We start from the raw sequence: 14,289 nt of genomic DNA on the forward strand, positions 1-14,289 counted from the left end.
ACAAAATGAGCCTGCAATTAAATTTATACACTTGATTGCACTGCTGTCATGTCCACTACAGGCTTATCGAACACCTGGGATCTATTTCCTAATAGAACCTTGGGGAGAGCTGGAAAGAGAGAAAGAGGGGGGAACCAAAGGAACAAAGCAACCTTTTTTTCCTTTTTTTCTTTCTTCTCTTTGGCTGCTTTCTTCAGGCATGTATAGGATCCTCCTCATTGATGTGCAGGATTTTAGGTGTTGTAATAGAAGTACAATTTTCATCCAAAAAACCCAACGCTGCACCTCTTTTATGCATTTAAACTGCTGCGAGTGCATGATGTCATTAGTAAGCAGGCTAATGATGTTTTTTTTATTTGTTTATGGGCTGAAAGGGTTATAAAAGCTGCCTAAATGCGACGATTCATCCGGCCAGCTCGCGTGCGTCACTGGACGATAATGAACAATGTGTTGCCAATGCAAAGAATTGACTGATTCTTTTTGATCCAGTTCCATGAAGGGATACCTCCTAGTGCTCCATTTGATCAGGGAAAAGCAGCGCAGGAGACTAGACTCATTAAATAACCTTCATTTAATGGCCTTGATAAAACAGGGTTGCTACTCTCGCGTCTCCTCGGACTCGTCGCTAACTTGAATAGCAGACAACCTGTCAAAGACTAAAAGTTCTACTTTACACAATGGGACCCAACACCAGGTCCTCCCCCCACCCCACCCCACCCCCCAACCCCACAAAATAAAGCAAAACAGATGGCACCCTCATCAAATAAGTGTTTGAGTCCACGTTTGCCTCATTTGCATAAAGACGTCTTTACTCTTGGTTTTCTTTAATTTGCTAATTACAAAGGGCCATTTCAGAGCTGAGTCGGGAGGAAAAAAACGTGGTTCTGTGGACTCTGGGCTCGCAATCTGTCTACAACCACCACGTATTTAGGTAGGTGGCAAGAGGCCAACAATAATTTTGCTAACCCCCCTTTTTTAATTGCATATAGGGTCATTCACAATGCCCAGTAGAAAGCATTAGCCACTGAACTGCCACTGACGGGGGCAGATTTCCCACCAGCCGGAGGCACCTTGTGGGCCGCGTGGAGAAAGAAATGCATGGCAGCGTAGCTGTGTGATATAAAGTATTTAAGGGCATTTCTGTCATTTCTACCTTGTCAGGAATATAAAAATACCCACTTTGAAATGCTTAAATGCCTAAATGTGAAACATACATAATTCAGGCGGCCTCTACTTGTTCCTCTCTCAATTACCTTTGCTAATTTTGTGACTGTGTCGAGCAATTATTCAGCGATCCCTGCGTTTTCCCTCCAGTTACCTGGTTCACTGGTTCACCGAATGGCTAATGGTCTTTTAAGTTGGTCAAATTATGAGCGAGCCTTTCAGAAACAGCGGCGGCTCAATTGCTTCAATGTGTTGCACGTTTCAAAAAGCGGCGCGTTCGAGTTTTCCCAGGAATCTGCAACTTCGACAAACATTTCACCAATGAAGGAAATGGATTCAAAATGTATGATGTTGCATCACCAGTTTTCTCAAGCTAACAATTAGCTCTGTTAGTCCCGAGAATGACCGTTAAAGTCTCGTTAAAATAGGCCCCACCTTAACCATACGTATTTTCGCCTTCACGAGACGCAACCTGTCTGCAAGCACGCGCCATCTGCACGTAGTTAAGCGGCGTGCATGCAGATGGAAGCCGAACCCCCCCCCAAAGTTGCTGCGTCCACCCGTCTAACCTTACAAAGCAAACTGATTAACAGTAAAACACAGAGTTGAGAGGGGGGGGGTTTAAAGTTTGCAATGACCCTAATGAGAGGAGAGAGGAAGCGAGGAATCCTCCACGATGGCAGAAGATGACCTCACAAGGATGGTGAGCGCCGCTCGTCACCGTGGAGACATCCTGTAATATGATATCCCAAAGATGAGGCTGCCTAAAAGTTTGCCGTTTACACCTCCGTCGACTCGTGCCCAAACCCTCGTCTTCTTTAAAAACGAAAGCCGTGCGCGCTTCCAAGGGGCCCACCGCGAGGATGGGAACGCATTTCCCCCCAAAACGAGGAAAACTCCTCAGAAAGTTAATTAGCAGGAAGCTCGCCGGGGAAAAAAGGAGGAAAAGAAACGACCAAATGCCAAAAGTAGTAACATTCCCATTGTTTATTTCATTAGTCACAGAATTAATGATAATCACTGGCGCCCTGTTACGAGCAGGCCGAGTCTGGGGCCGCGGCTCGTTAACGTGCACGTGTGCGTGCGCTGCCCCCGACATAACATCGACTGTGCTATATTTCGCTCCCGTTTGATTATTCTCCTATTCTCCGTCACGCCGGTGGAAAAATAACAGAGTTTTCGGAGCGTCGCCTCCTGCCAAACGCTGAGAACGGCAGCGCGGCCGTCGCCATGGCGTCCGCTTAAAGGTCTAATGCTCTGTTTTCATAATAAAGTGAGCTGTCCGTTTTCTCCCTGGGAAAACTACTAATGAAGCACAGAATCAATTAGCCGCCCCTTCAGAGGGCAGCGTTTGCACTTGTTCCGTTGCGCAATCCGTCCTCTCGGTCCAAACGTTGCTCAGCAGGATATTCCCGGACTTGGCCCGTGTTTGCTTTTCCTCGCTGTTTACTGCAACACTTCCAGGCCAACTCACATTTGATTTTCCCCACCGAGAGTCCAAACACACTCCCGACACACACACACACACACACACACACACCGGAGAAAAAGAGGCCGGAGAGGAGTGGAGGCAGATCCTTCGGGGCTTTTCCAAAGCTTTCTATTGCAAAAGCAGGTTTTTTTTGTCCCTGCTTCTTAAATAAAGCACGTCAAAAGAGCCGGTGGTCACTGTTTTATCTCTCGCTGTTATACTCTTTCGCTAATTGAGTGTGGTGTACCCTCTGCGGATCGCCACGATTCCCCGTAAAAGGCGAGGTTCTGTTGGCGTATGTGTACGGGGAGAGAAAGAAAACATGCGTCCATGTGTCGGCGGAGCGTTGTTACACTAGCCATGCACGCCGCGTCTCTTTCTTCTTCTATTTGCTGCTCTGAGCACCAGGCATTTACCCATGTGTGAATAATCACACGCGGGGCCTCTGTGCTGCCCTCCCCTCCACGCTGGGGCCAACAAAGATGGTAAACTGCTTATTCTCAGGGGCCTTTGCGTCTCTGATAGAAAGTTAAACCCATCTTGGACTTTATTCTTATAATGAATTGACTCCAGACTACTGAAAAGGGAGAGAGTTCAAGGTGGGGGAGCACAGATAGACCGAGCCAACAGGACAGGGGGGGACAGGTCCCTCATTCAACCTACACAACTGGGAAATCAGAGGAAAATATCAACATGGCTAAACGGCAAATTACTACTAAGCCCCCCCCACCGGCCGGGCGCAAAGGGAGACAGATTGGAGTTGTCATGCAGGGTGGGGGATGGGCAGCACTTTTCAAGAATTGCATTCTTTGACAAGCATTAAACAAGACAATAAAAATACAGAGATAAAGCTTCATTTGCCGACAGGCATGAGTCTTGCCTGGGAGTCTGGAGGCCGGAGAAAATGAGAAAATAAGTCTGCGTATTTACATCAGCGCCGCCGCTGCCCCAGCAAATTGCACATTTACACAAGTGGTCACTCCATTCTGCTTTAACTGCCCCCCCCAGGCACGGCCCGACCACTGCCGCAGGCTCGGCCAGGACCGCCCTGACGCTTCCTGCCGTCGCCACCGTCTCCCTGCGTTCCTTCATCCCTCTCTGCTTCTGCATCGGGGGGGGGGGGGTTCTGCCTCCCTTTGATAACTCAGCCCACGTTCTGAATGCAGATAAGGATCAGACACATTCCTGCTACTTTTTAGACATTGGTCTTCTTTTTGGAGGGGGGGGGGGGTTGTTGTTGTTTTTTAAAAAAAGAATTGAACAATGTTTATATTTATGAAAAAGTTTTTCTAGAAAACTAAATCCTTAAATCTTTTGTGGTTTTAAGCTTGTGTGGTCACCGTGGCGTCCCGAGGGTCCAGGGTCCTCTGAAGGCCTCTGAACTTCCAAACCACTTGTTTGTTTGTGGGTGTGAACAGCTACTCGTGCATGTAAAGACTAACACATGTTAGTTTTGGGGGGGCTTTTTCCCCACCGCTGATGTAGTGAAAAACATCTGAGGAAGATTAATACAATGAGTTAATATTAAAGAGTTCTGATTAAAAAAAACACATAAACTGTCTAAAACAGGAAAATGTGCAAAACTCATCAGATACTTGATTTTATTCCCTTAATTTCTTAATAATAAAACTAAAAGGTCCTAATAAACTGTAATAAATTGTTATATTTTAGGCTTTTTTCAGCATTTATTACTCATTTGTTTTTGGGATTTGCAAATTATTGGCTACATTTTTTAAAATGTAAAATATTTGATATCATTTAAAACAATCAGCCGGTGGGAAAATGCCTTTTTCATATTTTTGTGAGCAGGAACAACTTTGATTATTTTATTGCCTCCATCTGTTTGTTCCCTTAAATGATCCATCGTTTGAAATAAAAAAGACAGAGGAAAAGATTACAAAACCACGTGCGAGCAACATTCTGGGTAGAATTCCCGTAAAAATGACGGGGTGGGGGGGGCAGGAAGCTGGGTCACGGCTGGTCTAACACCTGACACCGAAGTTCATAACCCACGTGGAAAAATAGAGGGTGTTGGAAATAAAAGAAGAATATCTTTTGTGCCCGGCTGGTTGCTCGCCGCCTCTTTTCTCCAGAAGAAACGAACTTTCTGTCAAACATCTGCAGTCCGGAGAACAAACAAGAATTAAAGTCTGGAGGAATCAAACGCGCGGAGGAACACGATCACTGTTTCACTAGAACATGGCGAGACCCAGAGGAGATCACACTAACTGGTTCTGACCAGACACACGGTGCTCCGAAGAGCCTGGGAGAGCTGGGGAAGATTAGAGTAGGTCACAAACGGCCAGCACGAGTCCTCTACTTCACCCAACATCCAGCAGATCAAGGGCCTTGAATTAAAGTAGGGCTGACACTGACCTCACTGAGAACCAGCCAAAGGAACACCCCTAACAAGGTATTAGCAAGAACCTCTGTGCACCCTCCAACTCTCACCCCCGGTCTGAAGAAACACAGCTGCACGGCATGTTTTCCAGGGTGGACGGCGGGCTTACAAGCAGCACGGTGCCCCTGGCGAACCTCAAGGGTGCAGCTGCAGGGCCACGACCAAAAGTAACGAGCGCAAATTTAGTCACAGCCCCCCGCCCCCTCCCCCAGATTAAAGACTTACTTTCTTCATTTCAATCACATATTACGCTCTTTTCCATCTACAATCTGCCGTCGGGTATTTGCCATGGATTGGAGTTGAGTTTGCCCTCTAAGAACGGGGCGGCGGCGGCGGCGGCGGCGGCGGCCGCACGTCGATGCTGACGGCGTTCATCTCTGTGTGACTGTGGACGTCTGGAGGAGAGAGGAGCCTCATCTGTTACGAGCCCGTCCTGGCCGGGCCGCCACATGCACTGGAACGACAGGGTGTCACCACCGACGACAGTGATGGATGCCCTAAATTCTGTAGGCAACTTGGGCAATTGGACACATTAACAACGGGCACCTGTTTCCCCCCCTGCCCCCCCCATACAAATCTATTAAAAGATAACAGCAATGGCGGCTCCTGCACTATTAGTAAATTATAGCTCTGTCTGAGGGAGGTGTGTGGGCCGCCACCTTACCACCCCCCACCCCCACCCCCACCCCCACCCACACTCCTGTGCTGTACTTTCCAAGTGGCAGTCTCATAGTGCCACCCAGTGGCCGCAACGTGCAGCAGCATTAATGGATCGTTGGTGATTTCTTTTTAAAAAAGAACTGGGATGAATTCTTATTCCAAATTACCTTGAAATTGAGAAACAAATAGCTCACAACTGTAGGCTTTGAAGATGAATCCCTCAACATTTTTCCCAGTTTTCCAAGTCCTTTTTTTTGTTGTGCAACGTGGCCTTTTAACTGAGACGATATTATGGATTTACAAACCGTTCTGATCTGCTAGAGCGTCTGCGGAGACCACCCAGACTCTCCACATGACAACATTATTACGCAGCTTGTGCTGGAGATCAGGTACCCCCACACAAATATATGTCACATAAATTCACTGTCAGTAAATATTTCTGTCTGTGAAAGGCACGCGCGTTTGTGAACCGGTCAAGAATAAAGGGAGGACAAACCCAGTAAATACTTTTACAGGGAGGTGATTTGTCAGGATGTGTAAATGTCTCCAATTCCCAACAGCACTGATGGAAAATTTACAGTCACTCTGGAAGTGACAATGCACAAAAAAAAGGAGCACTTTTTACTCTCTCGGCAGCCTCAGACCACTAAAACCTTCCCATAAATCTCCCCAGACTGTCCCGGGTGTCTTCTGTTGTCAGATATCATGCCTTGACAATGTCTCCCACCATCATTGTCTCGACAGAAATATGATATGTGGAACTGCAATGTCACATCACTTAACATGATTTAGCCTAAGCTACGCTGCACCATTTTAATCAATCAAAAATGTCACCTTTTTTTTCCCTTTTCCTGTAATGATAGTAGAGGTATAGGATCCATGTGTTGGGGTGATCCACAGGACTTAACAGGGCTACTGATTTATGGTTCCTGCTAGCTAATATACGAAAGGAGCCTCCTCTTTTCCTGCCATCAGGGTCTCTATCAAATTGGCAAATAAGTATGGCTGGAATGCCTCACTGGCAGGTGGGGAGAGCACGATCCTTGTCAGATGACCTCTGTGAATTTAAGGGTTACGGGTCAGAAATCTGTCCAACAATCTTCTTAATATACCAGGAGACAATAAAGCCAAACTAAGCAGGTTTGGACTAACGTGTCAATCAAGTGTCGGCTCGTAGGCACAGTCCATGTCAACGTAATGTGGGTCTGGTTGCTTGGACATCTTTGCTAATGTAACCTTCCAAAATACCTGATTGTAACGGCACATTTGTCATTAGTTTAAATAGCTATTTTTACTGCATCCATCTCTAATGGGAAATGACTTACAGTGGGAAAATGAGCCGTTTTAAAAGGTCAGCCTCGACTCGGCATAAAACCAATCTCATGTGACCAGCATTGTTTGAAATGAGGCGTAGATTGAAGACTCACCTGATTGTTCTGAAAACATTTATTTACAATCTGCCCTCCGCAGCTGATTAGAATGTGACCCTACACTTGCAGGAGAGCGCACGGACGCTGGGTGTGCACGCACGCACAGCTACACACAGCCCACAGCAACTTTACTGCCGCCGTGCCATCCAGCTGATATTGGAATTTTCCGAAAAGAGCAAGCCAATAGATAACCTATTACAAAACCATAAGGGATCAATAGCTAATTTCTGCGCATTGATTACCACTTGGACATTTAACATGTGCCCTGTGGCCACAATGTGTGTTCCACAAGCCCGGATCCCCGCTGACCCTCATGAGTATTAAAATTATTGATTCAGACGGAGGACTAAAAATGTCAAGCTGTTCATTAATCTTAATAAAGACTGGACTTGACCAAGGCCCCCTTTTCCCAATACAGGGATACAACCCCTCCGACTAGGAGCACATATGCAGCATAGATTAATGAGCTTCTACTGAGGGCTGTGATTTAAAGTCTTTTCCATTACTAGATCACTTACAATAAAAGTCTTTCTTTTTTCTTAATTGGAGATTATGTTTTCCTGTTATGCAGATCAAAATGTTGGAAAGAAACTGCTCATTAGAGTTTTTTATATATACATTTGTAGAAACTAACTAAGTGCAGTGTTAATGAAGCCAGCATGAAGAACATCTGCAGTAATAATACAGATGGCCCTTAATGGACAAACGTTCTCAGATGCTGCCTAACAGCTAGTTTGTCACTGTTTTATGTCCATGAGTTTCAATGCTGCTTGTCCTCAGCTTAATGAGGATTCAATTTGCTCACTTTTCTCACTTTTACTTACTCTTATATGTCAGTGCGTGTGTAAATGGTGCACTCGTGTATTTGGATCTTTGGCTGTTGTGTCCAGGGAGAGACGAGCGAGATTGTTTGACCTGATCTTTCAAATGAACCATACATAATTAGAAGTATGAGCGTTTGACACAGTTGATCACAGCATCCTGTTGCACAGAGTGGAGCATGTTATTAGGACAAAGAGGCCAGCAGTAGGCTGGGTCACTTCATATTTATCACATAGATATTTCTTCAAGGTTTGTTCTTAACGCACATAAATGGTGGACAAGGGTTCACTGGGAACACCTTTTCCATTTGCCATTGACTCACACTGTTGTGGAAAAGCTAGTCCATTAGTGCATTAATCACTACTAGTCTTAACTATTGTAGCTCAGAATCATCAGAATGACTGAATAATTCCTTGAAACAACATCTGAGATGCGACCGATAGAGTTTTGTCTTGAGCGATCACGTTACTCCTCTGTTGGTTTCTTATTACTGGCTGGCCATTAAATCCAGAACAGAATTCAAAATACTTTGTCTGACCTACAGCGTCCCGAGAGGTCAAGCTGCATTATTTCTCGTGAAGTTGATCACGCCAGATGACCCTAACTGACTGTTCCAGTATCCAGTGCCAGAGTGCTGGTTTATTTGAGGTTACCATAATCTTTAACTATCAGACCCCCTGCTGTAACACCAGCTCCCTGTCAAGGTCTGGGCTGAAAACCTTCCTCTTTGAGAAAGTTTATGACTGTAATTCTATAGCTAATGTCATTATACTAGCTAAGCTAATGCTCATAGTTAGAACAGGGTCATGGTTCAGGGTCAGAAACGTGAGCGCTGCTCTAGGCCGAGGCTGATACAGAAGCATGATCCACTACGAGGTTTCTCTTACCTCAGTGGTTCAGGGCTGCATGTCTCATGCTTTTGTAGGCTAATGTTTAATAACATGTAGCACAATTAACATATTTTCAATTATCAATGAAGCAATCTTTATTTATATAGCATGTTTCAATCAAAATTGTTTCTAGGTGCTTTAGAGAATCCCAGGGCCTGACCCCCAAAAGCAACAGTGGCAGGAAAAACTCCCATATAGGGGGACCCTCCTGCTGATGGGGGGCTGGGTAGAGAGAGAGGAGAGGGGGGAGGACAGGTAGAGGAGAGAATAGGTAGAGATCAGGGAAATACATTAACTATAACAAAGTGCTGGTGTAGGAGTTGAGTGGGTCAGTGGGGTCGGAGGTCAGTAGGTCAGCATACAGCTATGAAGGCAACAATACCTGTAGATGGATACAGAGAGAGGAGAGGAGAGGAGAGGAGAGGAGAGGAGAGGAGAGGAGAGGAGAGGAGAGGAGAGGAGAGGAGAGGAGAGGAAGCCATGACCCAGCAGGGATCCAGCAGCCTGGTGATCAGGTGATTGCGTTTGTGGACCCTGGCGGCCTCTAGCAGCATAACTAAGATGTTAACCTAGTAATTAGACGAGCCTCTGAATATAATCAGTAGTCAGTCTAGAATAACTGAATTGCTGACTATGAGCTTTTTCAAAGAGGAAGGTTTTAAATCTCCCCCTTCTACCCCTAGAGACTCTGGGGACCACAAGTAAACCAGCATTCTGAGAGCGGAGCGGTCTACTGGGATTATAAGGCATCACTAGCTCCTCCAGGTAAGATGGAGCTAGGCCTCTGAGGACCTGGTAGGTCAGAAGAAGGATTTTATGCTCTAAGTGGCTATACTTCTCCATCTTCCCCCTTCCCCTACCTCGCCATGGTCCTTCTCCACTAACCAGCATGTCATCAGCAGAAGAGTTCCATCATACGAGCCTGGTTCTCCTGGAAACGGAGTCAGAGGAGAACATATATAAGGAGGGAGCCACCACAGATGGGCTTTATATTTAAAAATGCACCAGTGTTGATTTTCTGTTTATCCATCCAGAAACCCAAATATTTACACTGACTCAGCAGGTTTTCCAGGAATCATTACCATTCGCGTTTTTTCCTGCTCAAACATAGATTTTGTATTAAGTTATACTGAGAATTAATTTTACAATGAACTGTGACACACATCTTTTGAGTTTGTGCACCGAACAAAAGTTTTTCCTTTCATCTTAGCTGTTGTTCTGTTTCGAGGTCAGAGGGAGGCTCCAACAATGGCTGAGTCGCCAGTTCACCGCAGGGCCCCATGTGAGCATTTGTGGTTTCAGTACATTGTTCAAGGGCACCTCGGCAGTGCTCTGAAGGTGTTCTGGAACCTTCTCCTACAACCAGAACACCTTAGATGTTTTGTCTGCACTGGGGCTCGAACCTGGAACCTGGAACGCTCCGCGTCTCAGCCCAGTTCCCCAACAGACTGAGCATTTATTTGAGACTAGTAAAAGATAGAAGATTCCATGTGTGTTTCCCGCCAGAGAGCCGCCATCAACTAAAATGACCACTTTATATAACTCTTTACTTTAATCTGCCAGATTAAAGGAGGTGAGCAAGATGCACGTTATCTGGGAGGGTTGTTGTATGTGTTGAGTATTTGTAACTATCAGACATGAAAGCCGGGTATTTGGAGTAATGTTGGGCTTAGATGTTTGACATCAAGGCCAGACACACAAATATGTTACACAAAATAAACAAAATCCAATCTCATCTGTAGTGTTGCATAAAATGCCGAACATGCAAAAAGCATGGACGTAAAGGCCAGACACACAAATAAGGGAACACATGCATAAACTCAACATAAATAACATAATTGCAACATAATTACAGTGTTGTGTAAAATGCCCGTTTTGCCGAACAAAAAGCAACAACGTCCAACGTCTGCCAAATTACAAACCTACCAGGGTACAAAGATTCCAAATGGACGGTCGAAAGAAATAAAGGAAATCGTGCCTGAAAACATCCACAGCCCGAAGAAAGATTGCTTTGATGTTGTGGATCTCCTGGCCTGTCTCGAGAAGACAAAGGTGTATCTCGCAAGATCAGAGAGGATTTTAAAAGAAACTCCCGCAGTATCGGAACAACTGAGGCAAAATAGTCAAAGTGGTCTTTCCAATGTCGCTGAAACTCTACAAAAAGTTTCAAAGCAATTATTTGAGCACTTTACGAGGCCGGATTACAGTGTCACAGTAGAAAAAAGCAAATAAAGAAACTTCACAATCCACAGGAGAGCCAGGACTGGCGAAAACCTCCGGCAGAGATGTTCCGGAGAGGCCTGCGTCCGGATCGGAAGGTGGTCCGGTTGAGTCACCGAAACTGTCCCCACAACAGCAGGAGCAGCATCTGGAAACTAAAAATGGGAAGCCGGTCCGCCCTCCATCCGGTTCAAACACACGCAAACATGAGAGCTCATTTCCAAAGGCCAGATTTGGGCCACCTTTTGGCACCAAAGAAAGATCCCATCCCAACTATGTGGAGTTAAACAAACTGCTTCCAAGCCTCCGGGCGCCTGCTTGTAAAGTGAAAAACCAGGGAGGTCAAGGCTTCCCGACCTCTGCAACCCAGAACCCTGTGACATGCAGTGGAACCGCCCGATCAAGCAGTGATAAACTGCCCTCGATCAGGAGGCAGAATCAGGCCAGTCTCAGTGATATCTTAGGCACTTCTGAAGATTTAATGAGGGCAAATCAAATGTCCAATGACATTTATTTACCATTTATCCCTGAAAGAGTGCCCACTCACCACAATAACCTGACTAGATCCATCAGACTGAAACAAGATCACAACATGAGGGAGCTGTTTGGACTTTGAGGATCTATGGGATATTATGAAACCCTGGTTCCACCTTTTGCTGTGCTGAGCTGTATAACATCCACACAGCAGCACCATCCTACATGACAGGTGGTGTCCTGCTCTGGACACCGATGGGTGGTATTCAACTAGGGTACCAGATCTGAGGATCCCTCAGTGGGGAAGGCACGGTGGGCGTGACTACATGTTTGAGGCTCTAGTAGGATGAAATGCAAATTTGAAATTTCCGCCAACAAATTTTTAGATCCCAAAAAGTGGACATGTCCAGGCAAATGAAGATTTGTGGTTAAAAACAAACACTATTGTGTCTTTATTCTGTGGAGATTTGCTTTTCTCTTTCTTTGGCTTCATTGGTCTGTAAATATCTCCATTTTTGTGCAAGGTTTTTATATGAATAAATGTGAAACGGATAAGATGCTGCTAGTATTTGTGTTGGTCCCTCGTGCACGGGCTCACCTACTTTTGCTCACCTTCAGCTCGTCGCCTGCACTCACCCAACCGTGAGGCATGAAGGAGCAGATCGTCATCATCTTCTCCAGATCGTTGTAGACCAGCTTATCGAGAGCCAAGCGTTACAGCTCTCCATCAATTTTGAACACCTGGCATCTCGTTGGCCTGATTTAGTGGCATCTCACCTCCGTTCCCTCGGTTTCAGGTTTGGGTCTGGCATTTTGGCATTCATCTCGTAACAAAGAGTACAGCCCATAAATGTGTAAGCATTAAAAGTGATATTAATTCATGTTTGTATTTAAACGTGTTTATGTTTTTTGTGCAGGGTCTCCACCATTAACTTCCTGTTTTTGTTCTATTTTCCCTCCATTTTGTGAACACACCTGTTTCCTGTTTGGGGTAATTAGTTGGTGGCTACTTAAGTCCGTCTGCCTTTGAGCCCAGGCTGCATCGGGCCGGTAAGTTCTGTGCTTCCTGCCACTGTTTGTGAGTGAGCAGTTGTGGTTCTGTCGAGAGATTTTTGTGTTCTGCTGTTGTAGATTAGAGAAGAGAAGAGAAGATTTGTCCCACCTTGCCTTCCTGCTGATCAGTGGATGTTGCTGAAGACCCGCTTTAATCATTAAATATTCCAGTCTCACTGCGCTGCCTGATTGTGGGTCCTTTCCTGAAACCGTAACAAAAAGCCTCAGTCGTTTTACCTTTTGACAGGAGTAAACATTTTGACCGTATAGCACGAGTTTTTTTTTTTCTCCTCCATTCCACTAGAACCTTGATCATTTAGATTATTTCCTGATTTTATTTTATTTATTTTTTTATATATAGATATCAAAAATCGGCTTTCCCCCATTTTGAGATGCCACACATTTGGAGGCTACAGTCCTCTTTCTGTTCCCTACCAATATAATTTAATTCACCTACTGTACCTGCCTGCCACTCACAACTACAGGGTCCAAGCTATTTTATCTGGACTCCCTCCCATTTATCAAGAGCTGCCGTTTATACTACAGGACAGTCTGCACACCCACACAACTGTGAACGGGATGTGCTTTGAACCCACACGCTCTCACACTAAAAACTAGAAACTAAGTTTCCTTTTGCGTGTTTGACTCTAACCGAGACCACGTGCACTGAAGAACGGATGCCTCCGCTCAATACATCAACCACTCGACAGGCGCAGTGCAGCAGCACCATTTATGAGCGTTGTCCAACCACGGCTGTAGAGTTGCTCACACTTAAGTGACTGTTTTAGTTTTTGTTTAATTTCCAGAAGTCAGCCCTTGGAAATGTCAGTTTGGGCAGCATGAGGCGGTGACATGCAGAGAACATACATAATTACCTTTCACGTTGTGTGTGCATGCATGACCAACGATACCTAGCTGGAGCACACCTGGAGAGGCAGTCGTACAAGGATTCCACCTTTAAAGACACTAAATGCACCTAAGATGTTTGGCTTGTCAAACTCTAATTTGGGAGCTTAAACTATAGAGTTCCAGAATATCTGAAAACAAAAATGGGGAGCTTTCTGGTTTGGTCATTTAAAGGGATAGTGGTCTCCTTTAAGCCTTAGAAGAGAACACCAGGATATTTAAAATATATAAATCTATCCTCGGCTCACGCCCACCTTATATACCATAATGTCCACTGCCTGCCAGGTTCTACCCTCTCCGCTCCACTAGGGGACAGCTGATTTGATCTCTGGGCAAATTCAAACCATTGTGTTTCATATTTAGAAAGATGTCTTGCTGTTTCCTGTCTGTCTCCCTGACTTCCCAAAAAAAAATAATGGATAAATAATAATAAACATCTCTGGTAAATATGCATTATATTGTTATTAAAGGAGTAAGTAGTTGTGAATTTTGTGTAATTTTTCTTGCTTTAAGGGTCTCGGTCAGTGGATGTTCTGGACCTTACAGTGTTTATTTTGTTGCATTGGTTATTTAATTCTTTGAATTGCTTGATGGTATTTGAAATGGTTGGAAGGCAGACTAGCTTCATCTAAGGATGAGACGACAGGGCCCAAGCAGAACCTGAACCCGAAGCTGTGATGTGATGCCCTCTTTGGTCGTACTGTAGATGGGCAGGATAAGAAGCAGGTTGCTTTGGTCCTGTTTATTCTGCTATGGAAATAATGCTGATTCCACAGTATCGGGGTCAAAAGAGGTTCT

This window comes from Takifugu flavidus, chromosome 5 (assembly GCF_003711565.1).
Source record: "Takifugu flavidus isolate HTHZ2018 chromosome 5, ASM371156v2, whole genome shotgun sequence".
Classification (NCBI taxonomy): Eukaryota; Metazoa; Chordata; class Actinopteri; order Tetraodontiformes; family Tetraodontidae; genus Takifugu; species Takifugu flavidus.